At 46.3% G+C, this 20,329-nt stretch overlaps 1 long non-coding RNA gene across 1 annotated transcript in view; it reads left to right on the plus strand.

Annotated features, from left to right (window-relative positions):
* The first annotated feature begins 911 nt into the window (after window positions 1–911).
* The window catches only part of LOC149524541 (uncharacterized), an 83,895-nt gene continuing 64,477 nt past the window's right edge, over window positions 912–20,329 (plus strand). The window contains exon 1 of the long non-coding RNA XR_016349344.1: window positions 912–1,049. This is a non-coding gene — a long non-coding RNA (uncharacterized LOC149524541). The remainder of the gene's footprint in view (window positions 1,050–20,329) is intronic.

Raw genomic sequence — 20,329 nt, forward strand, 5'->3', positions numbered from 1 at the left:
TTCTTATGGTAATAAGCTCAACAATCAGCTGTGTTTGTAGACTAGGGCCATATAAGATTTCTGGCCATATGAAGGGCAGAGCTATTTGGCAAGTCTGCACACTTCCTTGAATAAAAACAATATTGAATAGTGTTGCAGCCATGTGGTGTTGTAATCCATCAGATGAGTGAAATAAATCTGGAAGGGCATATATAATAAGTGAGTAAGAGAAATCATATCTAAACAAATAAGTCTTGTGCTATCAATTGAATAAAGAAGCAACACAAGTGATTAATAGCTTGTTATAATGAAGTCACTGGCATTTAATAAGCTATCAACTTTTTTCATCATCTTACTGAAAATATTTTGCAATATACAAAAACCACACACAATGTAATATTAAGGCTGAATTTCTAAATTTGGCTTCTGAATTGTGCCTCACAGCCAGAAAACTTTCTTTGAATATTGATTATTCTGTAGCTATCCAAAGAGATAACCAAGGTATAGTTTTTGTTAAACAAATGGATTATTTAGTATGACCCTAAAGTGAAAGGGCCATATCTTAATTGCTTTTCACATGAGATTAGCCCTATTGACTTCAGTAGGACTCTTCAAATGAAAAAGGAAAGAAGGATTCTACCCCAAGGAAAAATAACCAGCTGGGACTGTAAATGGTCTTGTCTTGTCCAACAACAGGCTTTTTGTGTGACCTGACCTTCTGCGCTGCCAGAGCAGGGCCAAGAAGTTGGTCCATTGTGCTTATTCATAACATCCTGCTACAATAAAAGATAAGTTCAGTTCCAGAGATTGTATCATTTATTGCTGTACTCACTTGTTTGACTTTAGCTGAATACTATTGCTAAGTATGTTAGCACAAAAACAAGTCATTTGGTTCACTCTCAACAATAATATGTATTTGTTTTAGAGAGTGCTTTCAAGACTTCAGTGTTTGTAAAGGGGTTTGAGATGCTCAGATGAAAGGCAGTGAATAAAACCACAGTGTTGGGATATAAACAATAGTGTGTCTGAATGGACTCCCCCTCAACTTGGACTTGTAAACAAAGTATCAGGTAAGTGGAAAAATATACATTTTCAGTAGACTCCCTACCCAGCTACCTACACCTATGCACACAGTGTATGTAGTAAATAAATAGACATACATAGTAGCACAGTTTGTTTATATCCACATCTACAAACATTTGTACATATATGAACATAACACACACATTCTTAATCGTGTCTATTTTACAAAAATCTAAAAAGAATAGAGATCTGTAAGGTCTAACATTGGAGTGCCTAGGGACTTGAGAATTCAAAATGCACTGTTTCCATTTAACAGAGTATTGTTGCTGTTTATTATCAGAACTCCCTATTCCCTAAAGTAACATAAAAAGTCCTAAGCTAGGGTGTGACGAGTTGGAGCAAGCAAGTTCAAGCTGTTTCATTAGCAAAGATTAAAGTTGAATCCAGGTTCAACTGAAAAAGTGAAACTTTATTAAATGTGAACCCTGTGCCCTGCTTGGTCCATGTAGGGGCATTGTTTTCAACTTAACTCCACTTTGTTTCCTTTTCAGTGGATGTTCTGTTAGTAACAGCTCCTTTATGGAACATGGGCCTTCTGACTCAAGTTCCACTGACTGATACCTCTTCCCTATTTTACAAACACTTTGTTGTACACCCTGAACAATAACTGACGACATACTGGGCACCCCGGACGTCCCATCATCTCTGGTATTGGCACGCTCACTACTGGTCTATCCAGCTATGTAGACACTCTTCTCAAACCCTTTGCAACCAATACCCCCAGCTATCTCCGAGACACTACTGACTTCCTAAGGAAACTACAAAACATCGATAACCTCCCCAATAACACCATCCTTGCCACCATGGATGTAGAAGCTCTATACACCAACATCCCACATGAAGACGGATTACAAGCAATTAGAAACACTATCCCAGAGGACACTACTGCCAGCCTGATAGCAGACCTATGTAACTTCGTTCTCACCCACAATTATTTCCAGTTTGAGAACAACTTATACCTCCAGATCAGCGGCACAGCCATGGGTACACACATGGCCCCACAGTATGCTAACATCTTTATGGCTGACCTAGAACAATGTTTCCTCCACTCCCGTCCCCTTTCACCCCTTCTCTACCTACTGTACATTGATGACATCTTTATGATCTGGACGCATGGCCAAGAAACACTGGAGATATTCCACAGAGATTTCAACAACCTACACCCCACCATCAACCTCAGCCTGGACCATTCTACACGAGAGATCCACTTCCTGGATACCACAGTACAAATCAACAATGGAAAATTAGACACCACTCTCTACAGAAAACCCACCAACTCATACAGTTACCTACATGCTTCCAGCTCCCATCCAGAACACACCACACGATCCATCGTCTATAGCCAAGCCCTTCGATACAACCGCATCTGCTCTAATCCCACTGACAGAGACCAGAAGCTTCAGGATCTCTACCAAGCATTTATAAACCTCAACTACCCACCTGGAGAAATAAAAAAGCAAATTGAAAGAGCCAGACGAATACCTAGAAACCATCTACTTCAAGACAGACCCAAGAAAACCAACAATAGAACACCACTTATCACCTACAACCCCCAACTTAAACCTGTCCAACACATTATCAATAAACTACAGCCTATACTGGAACAGGATACCATACTCCAAGAGGCTCTGGGAGACAGACCTATAGTCTCCTATAGACAACCACCTAACCTCAAGATGATTCTTACCAACAACCACAGGACATACCACACTAATACCTGGTACCTTCCCTTGCAACAAACCCCGTTGCCAGCTTTGTCCACATATTTATTATGCTGATACCATTATTGGACCTAACCAAGTGAGTTATAAGATCAAGAACACATAATCCTGCACATCCAGAAATATAATCTATGCTATCATGTGCCGAAAGTGTCCGTCTATGTACATTGGACAAACATCTCAGACACTTCACCAAAGGATCAATGCCCACAAAACAGATATCAGACAAGATCACAAAGAAAAAACAGTTTCTTGCCATTTTAACCAGAAAGGACACTCTCTCAATGACTTAACCACCTGCATTCTGCTACAAAGACCTTTTACATCTGCACTTGACAGGGAATCCTCTGAACTGTCATTCATGTTAAAATTCGACACTCTCCAAAAAGGAATGAACAAACACTTGAACTATCTTACCCATTATCAAGATAGCTTCCCCAATTATCACCTCTAATACCATTAACTCACAAACATCCCACTCTCCCCACCTCTAATATCATCAATTCACAGACACTTACCTTCCTTCCTTCCCCCCCCCCCCGCATCCCCCTCCTGTTCTGAAATGTGATTTGTCCTTTTCATGTGTTCATTTTTTTAATTGTATCCTTTGGTATATATGGCTGTGACTATTTTCTTCCACTATTTGATCTGAGGAAGTGAGTCTGGCCCACGAAAGCTCATCATCTAATAAACCATCTTGTTAGTCTTTAAAGTGCTACATTGTCCTGCCTTTTGACATCATACCTCACACAGTGTTCCTTTCAGCAAAGGTTGCTAGCATCTAGCCAATTTGGAGTCTTGTCTTTGTCACAGACTTGGCTGGTTACCTTGTCTTTGTGATAGTTTGGTCTTCTGAACGGGCAATTACATAGGGAGTGACCTATCTCTTTCTTGCTGACAATTTCTACAGTCTCTTCCCTCCCTGTGTAGTTCATCTCCAGATGGTTCTGTCTCTTCATTCTGCAATTAGCCTCTTTCTGGGTGTTGTCTACTGCCTCAAAATGCCTCCTGTTTCTTCAGATAACTTCTCTTTTATGCAATTGATTTATATTAACTCAGTGTCACTGCATCTCTCTCAGTTCCTTCTGGTGTTTCTTTTAACGGGTGAATATTCACAGGAGTACCTGTCTTTAGGGCTAATAGGCTGACCTGTTGGACTCTGTGCCTGATTTCTCTGAGAGTTGGCCATCTCCTTTCTTCTGGTTGCCACTTGTCACCTTTCATTGGTAACAGGGTCATGATCCTTTGACCCATTAGCATCTATATTGGACTGTTTTGGCACCCCTGTGATGGAATACTCTTGAGTGTCAAATGCTAATGAGATCTGAACCAGAAGAATAGCTTTATAACAGTGTCTTAGCTGTTTTTCAAGTGGTTCCTCATTACTGTATAGGTAAGGAGTGATGGTCAGTCCCATTTGCTTGAAAGTTCCTTGAATTCTTCTGAGAGATTAGGGGTTTACTGTCTGAACATGGTGCCCAAAATTCCATACCTTAAAAAGAGGGTCCCCAGTTTGCCAATCACTGACTGCACCATGCTGTTTATCTATGCAATACTGTCTTGTGCAAGTGCTATGATACCCATGCTCTGCAGACTTTCAAGCTCCTTGCGTAGTGGACTACATAGTGCCATTGGAATTTGACTTTATGGTAAGCACACAGGTTCCAAAGCTTTTCTTTGAGATATTCCTCACCTTTGAAAACATTCCTATGTGCTTTTACAATGGTCTCCATTGTCCAAGAAACTCTGCTTTGCTTCTTAAGCTGAAGCTATACAGTTCTGGGTCTGATCAGACCCATTGCTTATATGGTTCTAGTTCTCCAAGAGAGACATCTATGTTGTTTACCAACCACCACTACAAATTTTACTTGGTACCCTCTGTTATTTTTCAGGTTAGTTGTTATGAGGTCACATTTTCCTGTAGGTTACATTATACTCTTATTATGCATTATTAGAACACATCTGCTCTTTGTAATGGGTGTGTGTGTCAATTCACCCAAAAGGAGGCAACAGTATCCAACTTATATTGAAGATTCTGTTCCCAAATTTAGCATTTTTACATGTGCAGAATTTGGCATTTCCCCTTTTTGCCCTCCTGGTTCCAACAACCTGAACCCGTTATTCTCTTTGATTGAAGGAGAATCAAGATGTCTTCATCACTGTCTCACATGCTATCTTCCTGTTGTACAAATCTGCCTGAATCTTTCTGGAACCTTGATCTCCTCTTGCACACACTGCTAAAACTTGTTGCATTCCTTATGATGCTGTCCTACTTCATGGCATTTCTTTATCTGCTCTCATTTGTCTCCCACAGCAAATTCATCTCGCTATGGGTGCATCTACATTGCCCGTAGCTTGAAATAAGCTATGCAATTTGAGCTACGCAAATTGTGCAGCTTATTTCAAGACAATTTTGAAATAGCACCAAATTTCAAAATAAGCTGTCTTTACAGCACTTATTTTGAAACAAATCTCTATTTCAAAATGTCCCATATGCCTCGTGGAAAGAGGTTTACAGGGACGTCAGAATAGTAAGCCTGTTATATTTTGAAATACAGGCAGTTCCCGACTTACGCGGATCCGACTTATGTCGGATCCGCACTTACAAACGGGGCTTTCTCGCCCCGGAGGTCGAGGTAGCGGATTGCTACCTGCGAGCTCCGGGGCGAGAGAGCCCCGTTCGTAAGCTGCTCTGGTGCCCCTGGTCTGCTGGAGACTGTCTCCAGCAGACCAGGGGCACTGGGCGGGTTCCCGCGCTTCTGAGGCTTTGCCAGAGCAAAGCCTCAGAAGCGCGGGAACCCGCCACTGCTGCCGCTTCAGTCCAGGTGCCTGTGGTCTGCTGGGGACGGTCCCCAGCAGGCCGCAGGCACCGGGACTGAAGCCGCAGCCGCGGGGGGTCCCGCGCCTCTGAGACTTTGCCAGAGCAAAGCCTCAGAGGCGCGGCACCCCGCTGCCGCTGCGGCTCTGCTCCCGGTGTCCCTGGTCTGCTGGGGGGGGGGGGGGAGGCGCGGCTAGTGTGCCCCCCCAGCAGACCAGGCTTTTGTTTTGGACCCTGGAGCAGAGCAGCTGGGGCGCTGCTGGGTTGGTCCAGTAGCACCGCTCCTCGGCGCTACTGGGTGCTACTGGAGCAACCCAGCAGCACCCCAGCTGCTCTGCCCCAGGCGTCCCCAAGTCAGCCGCTGCTGAAACTGACCAGCGCTGACTACAGGAAGCCCGAGGCAGAGTTGATCTGCCCCAGGCTTCCTGGAATCAGCGCTGATCAGTTTCAGCAGCAGCTGACTTGGGGAAACTTGGGGTTCTTAAGTTGAATCTGTATGTAAGTCAGAACTGGTGGTCAGTTTCAGCAGTGGCTGAATCTGGACGCCAGTTCCGACTTACATACAGATTCAACTTAAGAACAAACCTACAGTCCCTATCTTGTACGTAACCCGGGGACTGCCTGTACAGTAAAACTCCAATTGTCCAGCATCAAGTGGTCCTGCACTCCCAATAGTCCGGCACCAACTGGAACCTGGAAGTGCTCTGACCAGCCTGACAATTGGAGCTGCTTTCCCAAGTCCGCTGCTGCTAAAACTGACCAGCTGTGGACCTGCGGATGCGGTGCAGAGCAGCTGGGGTGCTGCTGGGTTGGTCCCGCAGCGCTGCCCCTCACCCCCCTGCTCGGCGCTCGGCAGCACTTCAGCTACTCTGCCCCACGGCTTCCCCAAGTCCGCCGCTGCTGAAACTGACCAGTGGTGAACTTGGGGAAGCCATGGGGTAGAGCAGCTGGAGTGCTGCCGGGTTGGTACCACAGTGCTGCTCCTCACCAGCACCTGGTTCACCCCACGCTGTGCCATTCCCCTCCCTCCTCTCCCCCCCAGACCCATCACAGCCCCCCTGCCGGAGTATCTCCTGATACGCCAGCATATCCGATAATCCAGCACTCCCTGGGTCCCAAAGGTGCTGGATTATCGGAAGTCTGCTGTAATGGGTGTGCTCAAAGGATGTCGAATAGCTATTTCGGTAACCCGAAATAGCACTGCAGTGTAGACATAGCCTATGAGTGTGGAACCTTGGTCACCTGCTCTCGTTTGCTCTTGTCTCACTGTGTGTAGCTCTGGGAGAGCTGTGCTTCTCAGGGCTTTCATACTTGAGATTTCTTCTGCATGCCCCATATTTAATTTTTTGTCTAAAGTAAGATCACCCGGATCAGCTGCTTCTGCTGATTGTGAACCTATGAGACACACTATTTTGTCTCAAATAGGGGAGCATGTCAAATCCCAAACTGAAAGTTACAGTGACTGCTAGTAAAGCAGCAATGCAGGGGCTATCCCCCAACTTTAGATTGGTCTCCATTGAAAACCTTTTGCTGGCTCACAGTTTTTTTGTGTTCAGGGAAGTAATAGATCCCCAAATCACTTAGGACTGCTGTGAGGCTTGAGGCAATGGTGAGCTTCGGACGTCTCTGACTTGTCACCTACTAATGTAAAATCATTTCACTTTCCTGCTGTTGTCCCTCTTCTATGCTCAGTTCAAACTCTTCCACCCAGCAAACTTATGTCTGCAAAAGCTACTGAGCTCCTGCAGGTTTCAGATAGAATTCTGTGGCTCACTGCCAACTGTTGCTCTTGTTTCAACTCACAGCTCTAATCTACCTCCATGTTTCATTAGCAAAGAGTGAAGAATACAAGTGAAGTTGAAAAAGTGGAACTCCATACACCACTATTCTCATGACCCCCCACTCCCATCCCCTTCCCCTAGTGTGCCCTCAATAACAATCCCACCAGGGGACATGAGACCTGAGTTCAAATCATCATAATACAGGTCCTTCAATGAATTCTCCCAGCTGATAGAGTTAAACCCTGGCAGTGAGCATGGTCCAATATATCTATTTAAATCTTGCTTTGTGATCATGTCATTGTTAGTCCTTCTAATGTTGTATCTGCATGTGATTTGTGCATTCAGTGCTACACTCACTGTCAACTTGCCTGTGCACCATGCAAGTTTTCAATTGCACATTTTAAAATGATGATAGAATACACACAAGGAGTCATTCATAAATATCCACAGCTCAACTGCTGACTTACTGGTAGGGAATGAAAACCTGTTAAGTTATTAAAAAAAAAAATCAGATTTAAAATAGAATAAACAGCTTTTCAGCTTGCTTTCAGTGACAGCTGATACTAGCTTCTGTCATGTAATAGGTCTTTCTGCCACATGATGTAGAATTACTACTTATTGCAGTCTCATCAGGATTATCCGGTTAAGTTGACTTTTTCCTCAGACCCTATGCTACCAACACTTTCAAGACATCACTGACTTCCTGATGAAACTACAGCCTAATCAGTAATCTTCTTGAAAACACCATCCTGGCCACTATGGATATAGAAGTTCTTTACACCAACATTTCACACAATGGAGGATTATCCCTAGTGATGCCAGAGCGCATCTGTGGGCTGAGCTGTGTGACTTTGGGTACGTCTAGACTACATGCCTCCGTCGACGGAGGCATGTAGATTAGCCAGATCGGCAGAGGGAAATGAAGCTGCGATTAAAATAATCGCGGCTTCATTTAAATTTAAATGGCTGCCCCGCTCTGCCGATCAGCTGTTTGTCGGCAGATCGGGGCAGTCTGGACGCGACGCGCTGACAAAGAAGCCTTTTTTGATCGGCACAGGTAAACCTGGTTTCACGAGGCATACCTGTGCCGATCAAAAAAGGCTTCTTTGTCGGCGCGTCGCATCCAGACTGCCCCGATCTGCCGACAAACAGCTTATCGGCAGAGCGGGGCAGCCATTTAAATTTAAATGAAGCCGCGATTATTTTAATCGCGGCTTCATTTCCCTCTGCCGATCTGGCTAATCTACATGCCTCCGTCGACGGAGGCATGTAGTCTAGACGTACCCTTTGTCCTTACCCACCATTATTTCCAGTTTGGGGTCAACTAATACCTTCAAAACAGGGGCACAGCTATGGGCACCCACATGGCCCCACAATATGCCAACATTTTTATGGCTGACCTCAAATAACATTTCCTCAGTTCTTATTTCCTAGTACCCTTCCTCTATTTATGCTCCATTGATGATATCTACAGGCAGTCGCCGACTTACGCGGATCCGACTTACATCGGATCCGCACTTACGAACGGGGCTCTCTCGCCCCGGAGGTAGAGGTGGCGGATTGCTGCCTGTGAGCTCCGGGGCGAGAGAGCCCTGTTCGTAAGCTGCTCCCGGTGCCCCTGGTCTGCTGGAGACCGTCTCCAGCAGACCAGGGACACTGGGACTGAAGCTGCAGCCATGGCGGGGTCCCTCGCCTCTGAGACTTTGCCAGAGCTAAGCCTCAGAGGCGCGGCACCCCGCTGCCGCTGCGGCTCTGCTCCCTGTGTCCCTGGTCTGCTGGGGGGGGGGGGAGGGCGCAGCTAGTGTGCCCCCCCCCCAGCAGACCAGGCTTTTGTTGTGGACCCTGGGGCAGAGCAGCTGGGGCGCTGCCGATTGGTCCTGCAGCGCTGCTCTGGGCACTACTGGACCAACCCGGCAGCACCCCAGCTGCTCTGCCCCAGGTCCTGATTCAGCCGCTGCTGGTCAGTTTCAGCAGTGGTTGAATCAGGACGCCTGGGGCAGAGCAGCTGGGGTGCTGCTGGGTTGGTCCAGTAGCGCCAAGGAGCGAGGAGCAGTGCTACTGGAGCAACCCAGCAGCACCCCAGCTGCTCTGCCCCAGGAGTCCCCAAGTCAGCCGCTGCTGAAACTGACCAGCGCTGACTACAGGAAGCCCGAGGCAGAGTTGCTCTGCCCCAGGCTTCCTGGAATCAGTGCTGATCAGTTTCAGCAGCAGCTGACTTGGGGTTCTTACATTGAATCTGTATGTAAGTCAGAACTGGCGGTCAATTTCAGCAGCGGCTGAATCTGGATGCCAGTTCCGACTTACATACAGATTCAACTTAAGAACAAACTTACAGTCCCTATCTTGGCAGTCCCCGGGTTACGTACTGTATATCATATGGACTCATGGGAAGGAAACGCTTTAAGAATTCTATGGGGATTTCAGCAATTTTCATCCTACCATCAACCTTACAAGAGATCCACATCCTTGACACGACAGTACAAATAATGATGGCCCCATTAACACCACCCTATACTGGAAACCTACTGACTGCTATTCTTATCTACATGCCTCTAGCTTCCATCCAGGACACATCACACAATTGATTGTTTACAGCCAGGCCCTAAGATACAATCAGATTTGCTCCAGTCCCACAGACAGAGACAAACACCTACACCATCCTTATCAGGCATTCTTAAAATTTAAATACCTACCTGGGGAAGTGAAGAAAAAAGATTGAGAGCCAGATGATCACGGAGGAATCTGCTTCTTCAACAAGAAAAATAACAAAACACCACTGGTCATCTCCTACAGTCCCTAGCTTACACCTGTTCCACGACCTCATTGACAATGTACAACGGGGTATGTTAAGAAGCGGGTATTTAATCATGTAGTAGATAATTTTTATTGGCTACATTATTAGTCGATGGGGGAGGTGCTCAGTCCTGGCTTGTGCCGGATCTGGGAGCTACCCCCGCTGCGGTTTTGCAGTTTAAATGTAGTAAGAGCTGGGTGGGCAGGCAGCCTGGCTCCTACTATATTTAAATGGCAGAGCTGCAGTGGGGGTAGCTCCTGGATCGGGTGAGAGCCAGGCTTGCTCAGTCCTGGCTCATGTTGGGTCCAGGACCTACCCCCTCTGAGGTTCCATATTTTAAATGCCTGCCCACCTGGCTCTTACTATATTTAAACTGCAGAGTCACAGTAGGGGTAGTTCCTAGACCTGGCGCAAGCTGGGACTGAGCTGGGCTTGCTCAGTCCCAGCCTGCATTGTCCAGCAGCCCCTGTCTGCAGGGGGCGCCAGAGCAGCCTCTGTCTGCAGCCAGCCCAGTGCACTGCACTCAGGGGCTGCTTTGTGGCAGCCATTCCAACCCCACCCCGTGCTGCTGCCGCGGGGGTGAGGGAGGAATTAGTGTAGGTGGCACTGCAGAGATGGTGCTGGGGGGAGTGGGCTTTGAACCTAGCTCCCCCAGCACCAGCACCAGCTCCTGCTTCCTGCCCCTTGATGCCTCTGATACAGAAGCAGCAAGTAGGAGGGAAGGGGGGAAATGCAAGCAGTCAACTTGACTACCCAACTACCTGCTTACATCCCTATCTTGGAAAACGAGCCTTCACTCTCCCAGGCCTTGGAGACAGGCCAGTCCTAGCCTATAGACAACCCACTAACGTGAAGCAAATTCTTTTCAGCAGTGGCACATCACACCTCAGACACGCTCTCCCAGGAACCTACCACTGCAATAAACCCTGTCACCAGTTCTGTCTAACATCTATATAAGCAACACCACCACAGGACCTAACATCATAAGCCACCATGTCAGAGGCTCAGACTACTGCACATCCTCTGATGTGATATGTGATACAAATGCCAACAATTCCCCTCTGCCATGTGTATTGGCCAAACTGGACAGTCTCTGACAAAGCATAAATGGACACAAGTCAGATATTAGAAATGCTAACACACACAAACCTATAGGAGAACATTTTAAGTTCTCTGGGCACTCAATCATGGATCTAAAGGTAGTAGTTCTTTTACAAAGCAATTTCACAAGCCAAAATTACAGAGAAAATTTGGCATTGACCCTCATATGCAAATATGACACCCTTTCCTTGGTCTTGAACACAGACATTAAATGGATTGCACATTATAAAACTAGCCTCCCATACATTTAACACCTCATTGTCATAAAAAGCTAAGTATGGGACTCTTCCAGCATACTCAAATTAGTTTTATTAGCACCAGCACTACAGTTGGCATGTCTTCTTTTCCCTCTCTCCCTTTTTCTGTTAAAAAATGGTATCCCAGAATTTGTCCCACTCACTCATCTGAAGTGTGTCCCCCCCCCCCCCCCATCTCATACTGGATTTTTGTTAATCTCCAAGATGCCACAGGCCTGCTTGTTGTTTACAGTTATAGACTAATACAGCTATCTCTGAGCCTTTTTGGGGGGACAGTCAGGGAATAGCCCTATGAGAACAAGAGCTTGTCTCAATCTGGTGAGAAAATAACCTTTTTGATCATAGCATCATGAGCTGCTTTATGACAGTTTCATTTCAAATTGGCCTGCAAAACTAGTACAATTTTCCTCCTGTCACTCATGCAGGTTTAAAAAATGATTGGTTTTACAGCTTTTATTCAGAAGTTTTCAAGGTTTCACATTTGTGGAAGCCTTGGGGCACTACATTAATGGTACATAATTTTGTGTTTGAAAGAATAAATATGACTAACCAGTTTGGGCTGATAAATCCTTTAGTAGCGACATCTCTTATTCCTTCTGGAGGGATTTCCATATTGTTTTTTATGCAATAGAGATTTTTCTTTTCCATATAAATCAGGGGTCCTCCTTTGCTACTTTCTCCTTGTATTTCTTCCTGGTATCCCACTTCCCCACTTACCTCAGGGCTTAGATCACCATTCCCGATGAACCTAGTTTAAAGCCCTCCACACTAGGTTTGCGAGCCTGCCCACGAAGATGCTCTTCCCTCTCCATTAGGTGGATCTCATCTCTTTCTAGCAACCCTTGTGCCCAGAACAACATCTTATGGTCAAAGAAACCAAAGCCCCCTCTCTAACACCACTGGTGCTACCATGCATTTACTGCCAAAATTTGATTATTCCGAGTTGGACCTATTCCTTCAACGAGGATGGATGAGAATTCTGCTTCATACTCCTTGATCCTTCTTCTCAGTGCTATATAATCTGCAGTGACCTGCTCAAGTCATTCTTGGCCATATCATTAGTTCCTACATGGAGAAGTAGGAAGGGGTAGCAATCTGAAAGTTTGATGGGCTTCGGAAGACTCTTGGTCACATCCTGAATTAGAGCTCCTGGTAAGCAGCACACTTCTCAAGATTCCCAGTCTAGATGGCAGATGGATGACTCTGTCCTTCTTAGCAGGGAGTCCCTGACCACAACCACCCATCATCTTCTCTTGCGGGTGGTGGTTGTGGACCCCCATCCCAAAGACTACACATCCCATGCCTTCCTGTCGATGGGGTCTTATCCTTTCCCTGGAAGGTTTCTTCTAAAGGATTCTCCACCGTAGTGCCTGTGCAGTGAAAGTGGCTACTTACCTTTGTCAGGATTGAGGATACTTGACTTGCCTTTCTTCTCCTGGAGGTTATATGCTGCCAATTTTCTTCCTTGTTCTGTACTGCCCTCACTGGTTCTCCAGCCTGCTGTGCCTGGAGTATTGAGTGCTGCTTTCTATCAAGAATATCTGTTAGAATACAACTCTAAGACTCCTGGGCTACTTCCCCACATCTTTCCCAGCACTTTCCTTCTCTCTGGTTCATCCTCCTAGTTGTGATCTCCTTTCCTCCTACTCCCAGTGGTGCTCTCCTCCTTTCTCCCAGCTGCATGCACCCTGCAACTGCAGGCAACTTCTTTTGTAGCCAGTCTGAACTGGTTTTCTTAATTACCCCCAGGTTTCCTAATTGACCTAGAATGGCCTGACTCTGCAGGCCTGGGCAATTAGCTAGTTTATTCCACTCCCTTGATTCAAAACCAGCTCCTCCCTTTTACTCTGGTGGCAGAGATCTCCTCAGTCTAAGGCTTATATCTTTATATAGCTGTCTTCTCTGACCCTGTCTCCTTACCCCTTCTGGCTTATAAGTATTGATGGACCTAACCTCCATGACTTTATCTAGTTCTTTTTTTGAACCCTATTCAAGTCCTGGCCTAGCACCTTATCCAGTCTCTAAAGTTACACATATAGGTGACTATTGAATGGCCAGAGTTGGAAACCAGGAATAGGATCCCTTGGTCATATCTAGACTTTATAGTCAGGAGTAGGAGCCTAGGGTCAGAGCTCTACAAAGGGAAGGCATGGTCCAGGGTAAGAGTCGGGTTGGAGAAACAGGTGCAAGAGCTAAGCTTGCAGTAGGAAAATGCTTTGAATGGCTATTGACCAAATGCTCTTTCACCTGTTGAGATCCAGGAGCAGGGTAGTCCAAATCCCACCTGTGTCTAACAGTCCTTCCCCCAGTTCTGCTGCTGGGCTTAAGAGCACACCTGTTGGTTCCTTCAGCTTGTTGAGGGCAGTTCTGCTGCAAGCCAGTTGTGATACAACTCTGCATTCTCTTTTGCTTACTAAGGAGGTAGAGATATGTGGTCTCACAATCATTTGGGAGTCTTCATTCCTGACACACACATGCAGGCCATTGCTACTGTGGCAATGCCCTTTAAATTTAGAGTGCTGTATATCACACTCTGGGCAGCATTAAGGGCTGGAGTGGGAAGCACTATGCTCCAGTTGGCACTGAGGTGGCACCCAGCCTGGCCCCTGAGTCAAACTATAACCACTCCTAAAAGATGCAGTAAGCTACTAATGTTTTAAGACCAGAATCTCGCAGAAAATCACTGCCTCTATCAACTATACGTGCGACATTCCCTGTATAAAAATACTCCCTACAAGCAAAATTCAGTGAGGTGCTTTGTTTTGTGATGACAAGGAACTCTATATCAATGATGCCTTCTGGACTTTCTGTTAAAAACTTAACTGCTCTTTCATCACAATTTCCACGCTACACACTGAACAGTTCCCCAGGGGAATTTGTGAACTCAGGAAAGAAGCCTGAGGTACCAATTGTCCACAGAAGCATAATCAAAGCAGTTAATGCCATTTAAAGCTCCCATCCCTGATAGGCAGAAGCTTATAAAGAGCTGACCAAGGCACTGGCTCCTCTGCTGGTGATATACTTAATTCTTTTTGAAGTAATGCCCAGGCCACACACATCTTGCCAGCACTATTAACACTTAATGCTTTAAAAAAACCCAGTTGTAATGTAGATTAAAGATTAATGAACTATTTGCAGTGAAAGTTATTTGCTAAATTTAGTTCCTTTTAAAGATTGCAAAATATCTGTGCATTTGTATTAATTCATTATTCAGAATGATTGGATGAACGTTAACTGCAAATATATTTCAGCTTATCAAAGTTATCTGTTCAGCCATGTTGGCTGTCAGCTGGTTGGGACTCTATTTAATTCATGATTGAATGCTTAATGGCTGTTGATCTGATTTGGTTCATATAACAAAGACCTAGTGGCAGGTTGTTACTGGTCCAGTTGCATCCTATTTGGTACTTGGCTCAGTGTGAAATGGAGGAGTGGAGTGACTACATTAGTTATATTTGACCTTGAAAATACTTCTCCCATACCGTGTATTAATTTAAGTATGAGTGCCTTTGAGAGAATCGCAGGATGGATTTAGAACCTATGCAGAATGTAGCTTTCTATCACCTAGTGCGGTGTTTCCGAAATGGAGTTGTGCAGAACCTTGTGGTTCCATGAAGTGAAAATGAGGGTTCCACAAGAGAATTCCATTACAATAACATTTTATGATTTTAAAAAATAATAATATTTAAGCTAAATATCCTCGTCCTTGGATCCGCTTCTTTGGCACTAACAACTTGCCAATAGGGTGTCGAAGAAACAGAGGAGTCTGGCTAGGTGTGCTAATTTCAAAGGTGGGACCACCACATGCCTCTTGTGCATGCACTGCCCAACTGGAGACTGCTGTAAAAGTTTCCAATCTGTGGCGTCAGGATGAGCCTGACACCAACAGTGGAGTACCCACAGGGAGAGACATCTGGAAGAACCATCCTTACTGCACACAGTTAGTAACTTCTCTTTCTGGTGTTCCATAGAATAAACCAGCTTCCAGTTTTTCTAAATTTGGCTAAATGGGTTGCAGTTTGGACGGTACTTTTGGGACCTGACCTATCCCGAAGGAGGGAGTTTGCCGGATCAGGGGAGGTCAATTCTGGCCCCTTTCTGATGGACTCCAGACTCTCCAGGTCCATCAGCAGACCCAGCCAGGCTCCCTTCTTGATCCCCACCTCTACGGCCTGGTTCCCTGCGTCTGGGACATCAGCCTCCTGCTCTTGGAGTGCCACCAGATTAGGCAGCCAGCCCTAGAGCTGTTGCTGCTGCTTCACTGCCCTGGGGATGCTGCTACTGCCTGGCTCATAGAATCATAGGGTTGGAAGAGACCTCAGGAGGTCATCGAGTCCAACACCCTGCTCAAAGAAGGATCAACCTCAACTAACTCATCCCAGCTGGGGTTTTGTCAAGTTGGGACTTGAAAACCTCTAGGGATGGAGATTCTAGCACCTCCCTAGATAAACCATTCTAATACTTCCCCACCCTCCTACTGAAATAGTTTTCCTAATATCCAACCTCGACCTCCCACACTGCAACCTGAGACCATTGCCCCTCATTCTGCCATCTGTCACTATGGAGAACAGTCTTTCTCCATCCTCTTTGGAAACCTTCCCCCCCCCCTTCAAGTAGTTAAAGGCTACTATCATAGCCCACCTCACTCTTTTTTCTGCTTTAGACTAAATAAGTCCAAATCCCTCAGCCTCTACTCATAAGTCATGTGCTCTAGCCCCCTAATAATTTTTTTGCCTTCTGCTGGACTTTCTCCAGTTCATCCACATCCTTTCTGTAATGGGTGGCCTAGAATTGGATGCAGTATTCCAGATGTGGCCTCACCAGTACCAAATAAAGGGGAATAATCACTTCTCTAGATCTGCTAGCAATGCTCCTCCTAATGCACCCTAATATGCCATTAGCCTTCTTGGCTACAAGGGCACACTGTTGACTCATATCCAGCTTCTTATCCACTGTAATCCCCAGGTCCTTTTTTGCTGAACTGCTACTTAGCCATTTGGTTCCCATCCTGCAACAATGCTTGGGATTCTTCTATCCCAAGTGCAGGACTCTGCATTTGTTCTTGTTGAACCTCATCGGACTTCTTTTGGCGCAATCCTCCAATTTGTCAAGATCACTCTGGACCCTATCCCTCTCCTCCAACATATCTATCTCCCCCCACAACTTAGTGCCATCTGCAAACTTGCTGAGGGTGCAATTTCTCCCCCTCCTCCAGGTCATTAATAAAGATGTTAAACAAAACCGGCCCCAGAAACAAACCTTGGGGCACTCCACTTGATACTGACCGCCATCCTGACATTGAGCCGTTTTATCACTATCCATTGAGACCGGCAATCTAGCCAGCTTTCCAGCCATTTTACAGTCCATTTATCCAATCCATGCTTACTTAACTTGCTGGCAAGAATATTGTGGGAGACCGTATCAAAAGCTTTGCTGAAGTCCAGGTATATCACGTCCCCTGACTTCTCTATGTCCACAGAGCCAATTACTTCATCATAGAAAGCAATCAGGTTGGTCAGGCATGTCTTGCCCTTGGTGAATCCATCTTGACTACTCCTAATCACTTTCCTCTTCCCAGTGCTTCAAAATAAATTCCTTGAGGATTCCCTTCATGATTTTTCCAGGAAGTAAGGTGATCTCAGCAACCCCTGGATATTGCTGCCAGTGGCGGTATACCCAGGGCAGGCTGGATATTGGCTGCCTTGGGTACGCTTCCAGGCTCCGCTCTCCCAGGGCTGCCACCGGGCTCTGCTGCAGCCAATATCCAGCCTGGCCTCCATGGCCATCCCTGGCATGTGGCTCCATGTCTAGTCCCCTGACTCTGGGCTTGGCTACTCTGGGGCACTGCTGAGTTCCACAGCCATCCCTAGCATGCAGCTTCATGGTGAGCCCAAGCACCACTGTCATGCTCTGCAGACCCTGAGATCTGCTAGGCTCCTAGCTTCCTGGTCAACTCCAGGCTTCCAGTGTTCTCTGGTCCAGGGACTCACTGCTCCAGCAATATCCATGGTCCTGCTAGACCAGGGAGTCCTGGACTAGAGAAGTTCAACCTGTATTTAGTCCCGATATAGCCCTTTGCAATTTCCAGGAGATTGCCTCTCTTCTTTCATTCTACTCTGGAAAGTGGTTCCAGCAAGGATGGCTAATACCTACAGTCACTACATAGGCATGTTGCAGGCTAGGGAACAGCTTGCTTACTAAATGGGCTTTGGCTTTCCTCTCCTTGTCTGATAGCCAAAATGTATTGATAGGCATTACAGAAAACGGTGTATCTGTTTACCATTACTTTTTTCTGAGATTTACTAGAGGGCACAAGGTATTGTATGTGTGGGAGTCTTGATTTTCATTCACAGTTTATCTGGTGCACAGTAGTTGTGTGCTCATACACTAAATTATCTAGATCAGACTTATAGATTTATAAATGCATATATAAAATATGGCTCAGCAGGTCACAAGGAAAGGCTGTCGCCTGGAATAGTATCAAGGAACAGATCTGTAGGAAATTTGACTTCATACTCTATTGTAACCCTCTTCCTGATGGCAAGAATACAGAGCTGATGAAAGAAATGAATAAGGGGACTTAGTGTAGAAATTGGTCAGATCTGCTCAATAACTCATATTTCTCTGATGCATGCATATGGATACCTTTTTTATTTAGATCTTTTTAGTCAAGTCTCATAAGTTCAACTGCAGACATGCTAGAGAATGGGCTTGTGTGTTTGTATCTGCTGGCAACACCCATGGATTCAAGGTGTAGTGGCCATTGCCCCTGTAGTCCAAGGCAGTTTCTTATTGCTACTGCTCATCCCTTAAGGGTCTCAGTCAACTCTCATTGTTATCAAAACTCTAATGACATTTGGATTGGGCCCTTAAATGCTCATTGCTGATCTGAAAAATGGAAAATGTCTCTTCTCAGTAAAATGCAGAGCTGGCATCTCAAACAACGCATGTTTCAAGACATGTGAGTACTATTTTTGTTGGAAAGCCAGACTTTTAATCAACCTGTGAAATAAATAAGGTAAGTAATCCTAGCTCTGAAATAGGGATGTTAAATTGTGTTAAATCCACTAATCAATTAGTTGATGGAATTTACATCGACCAGTCGATGAGTCAATAAGTGGGGGAAACTGCAGAGCTGCAGTGGGTTTAAATCCCGGCCCTGAGAGGTAACCCCGCTGTGGCTCTACCTTTTAAATGTATTAAGAACTGGCAGGCTCTTAATACATTTAATAGGCTGAAGCGTAGGGGCGGGGGGGAGGGGGAACAGGTGCAAGCCAGGACAGTTGATTTCTGGCTTGTGCCCCAGTCCCCCCTGCTGAGCCGGAGGCGCTTATACATTTAAAAAGCACAAGTGCAGTGTGGGGAGGACCGGGCCCGGTTCCTGCTACACGTCTGCCTCCCCTGCCCCCTGCTGGTGGGAAACTGCCCCCCCCCCAGCAGTGGTTCCTGCTCCCGCCCCCTTGCTGCCTCTCTCTGATAGTCGGCAAAGGGGGGGAAGTGACTAGTCAAGTCACTAGTTGACTAGTTGCTTACATCTCTACTCTGAAGTCAATGAAACGACTGACAGATTGACCTAGGTGAAAGGATCAGTTAACCCAGAGCTGGGGGAACCCTTTTTGGGTTGGGTGCTACTGACCAACAGAAAAGTCAGTCAGGGGCTGCACACAAGTGAGGAAAAAACCAACCCGCCTTGGGGAGGAGCAGGCTAGTAGATTTTTGTGTGCTCCAACACCGGCGGAGGGTGGCTGGAGTGTTGGAGCACCAGCATTGTTGGAGCCCCAAGCCTGGTGGGCCAGATTCAGGCAAACTGGGAGCCACGTTCAGCCTCCGGGCCTTAGGTTTCTTTAGGTTAGCCTTTGGTTATAGAAAATACAGGTTGGATCTCCCTGGTCCAGCACTCTCAGGACCTGCCCAATCCTGGATGAGGGATTTTACAACAATAGGAAAGTTCATTTCTGCTGCCCTCCTTCCACCGTCACCCACAGCCATAGCCTGGCTGCCAGCCTCTTGGAAGTCTCTCCCCACTGCTGCCTCTCCCTCCCCATGCAGGGCTCCCAGCCCCACAGGCTCTCTGCCCCTCAGGGCAGCCCTGCTACTGGGCTCCAGTTCTGCTGGGCAGCTCTGTTAGTGGCAGGGGGGCTCCGTTGCCTAGGCAGGGCAGCCCCACTCTCAGGCTCTGGTTGTGTGGTTAGGTGGCAGCCCTACTGCTGGGCTCCAGCCCCGCAGGGCAGTCCTGCTACTTCCCGGACCCGTTGGGCAGAGTTGCCACCAGGCAGGAGCCCTACTGCTGAGCTCCCGCTTTCACTGCCATGGGGCAGCTCTGCTGCTAGACTCCAGCCCCACTGCAGGGCTCCCCTCTACTAGGACACTCTGGTCCTGGAACATCTGTGGTCCAGCTGGACCAGAGAGTCCTGGTTTAGAGAGGCTCAACCTGTAATGCAGAGGTGCCCCTAATGAAAATGAGTCTGATAGAAACGATGCTTGTCTCTGAATAAGGAAGAACAGAGTGCTTCTCAGAATAAGCTTTCATTATTATCTTTTAACATATGTTCGTGATTAAGATGAGGGAAATCTTAGTTTTCATCCCATTTTGAGGTTAAAGTGGATGGCTTCTCTAAAAACAGATTGTGGTGAATTGTAAGTTTATTTGAGCAATATGTCAGTATTATTGATTTGAAAACAAGTAATAGGTTTCTTTTAAGTACCTCATTTTTAAAGCTGTTGTCAAATAAGTAAATAGCTCAGGAGTGATTTGGGACTGCCTGGAAATTATGAAATAATAGGAAGGAACAGAG

Source organism: Pelodiscus sinensis, chromosome 4, assembly GCF_052426305.1.
Source record: "Pelodiscus sinensis isolate ZL-2025 chromosome 4, ASM5242630v1, whole genome shotgun sequence".
NCBI lineage: Eukaryota > Metazoa > Chordata > Testudines > Trionychidae > Pelodiscus > Pelodiscus sinensis.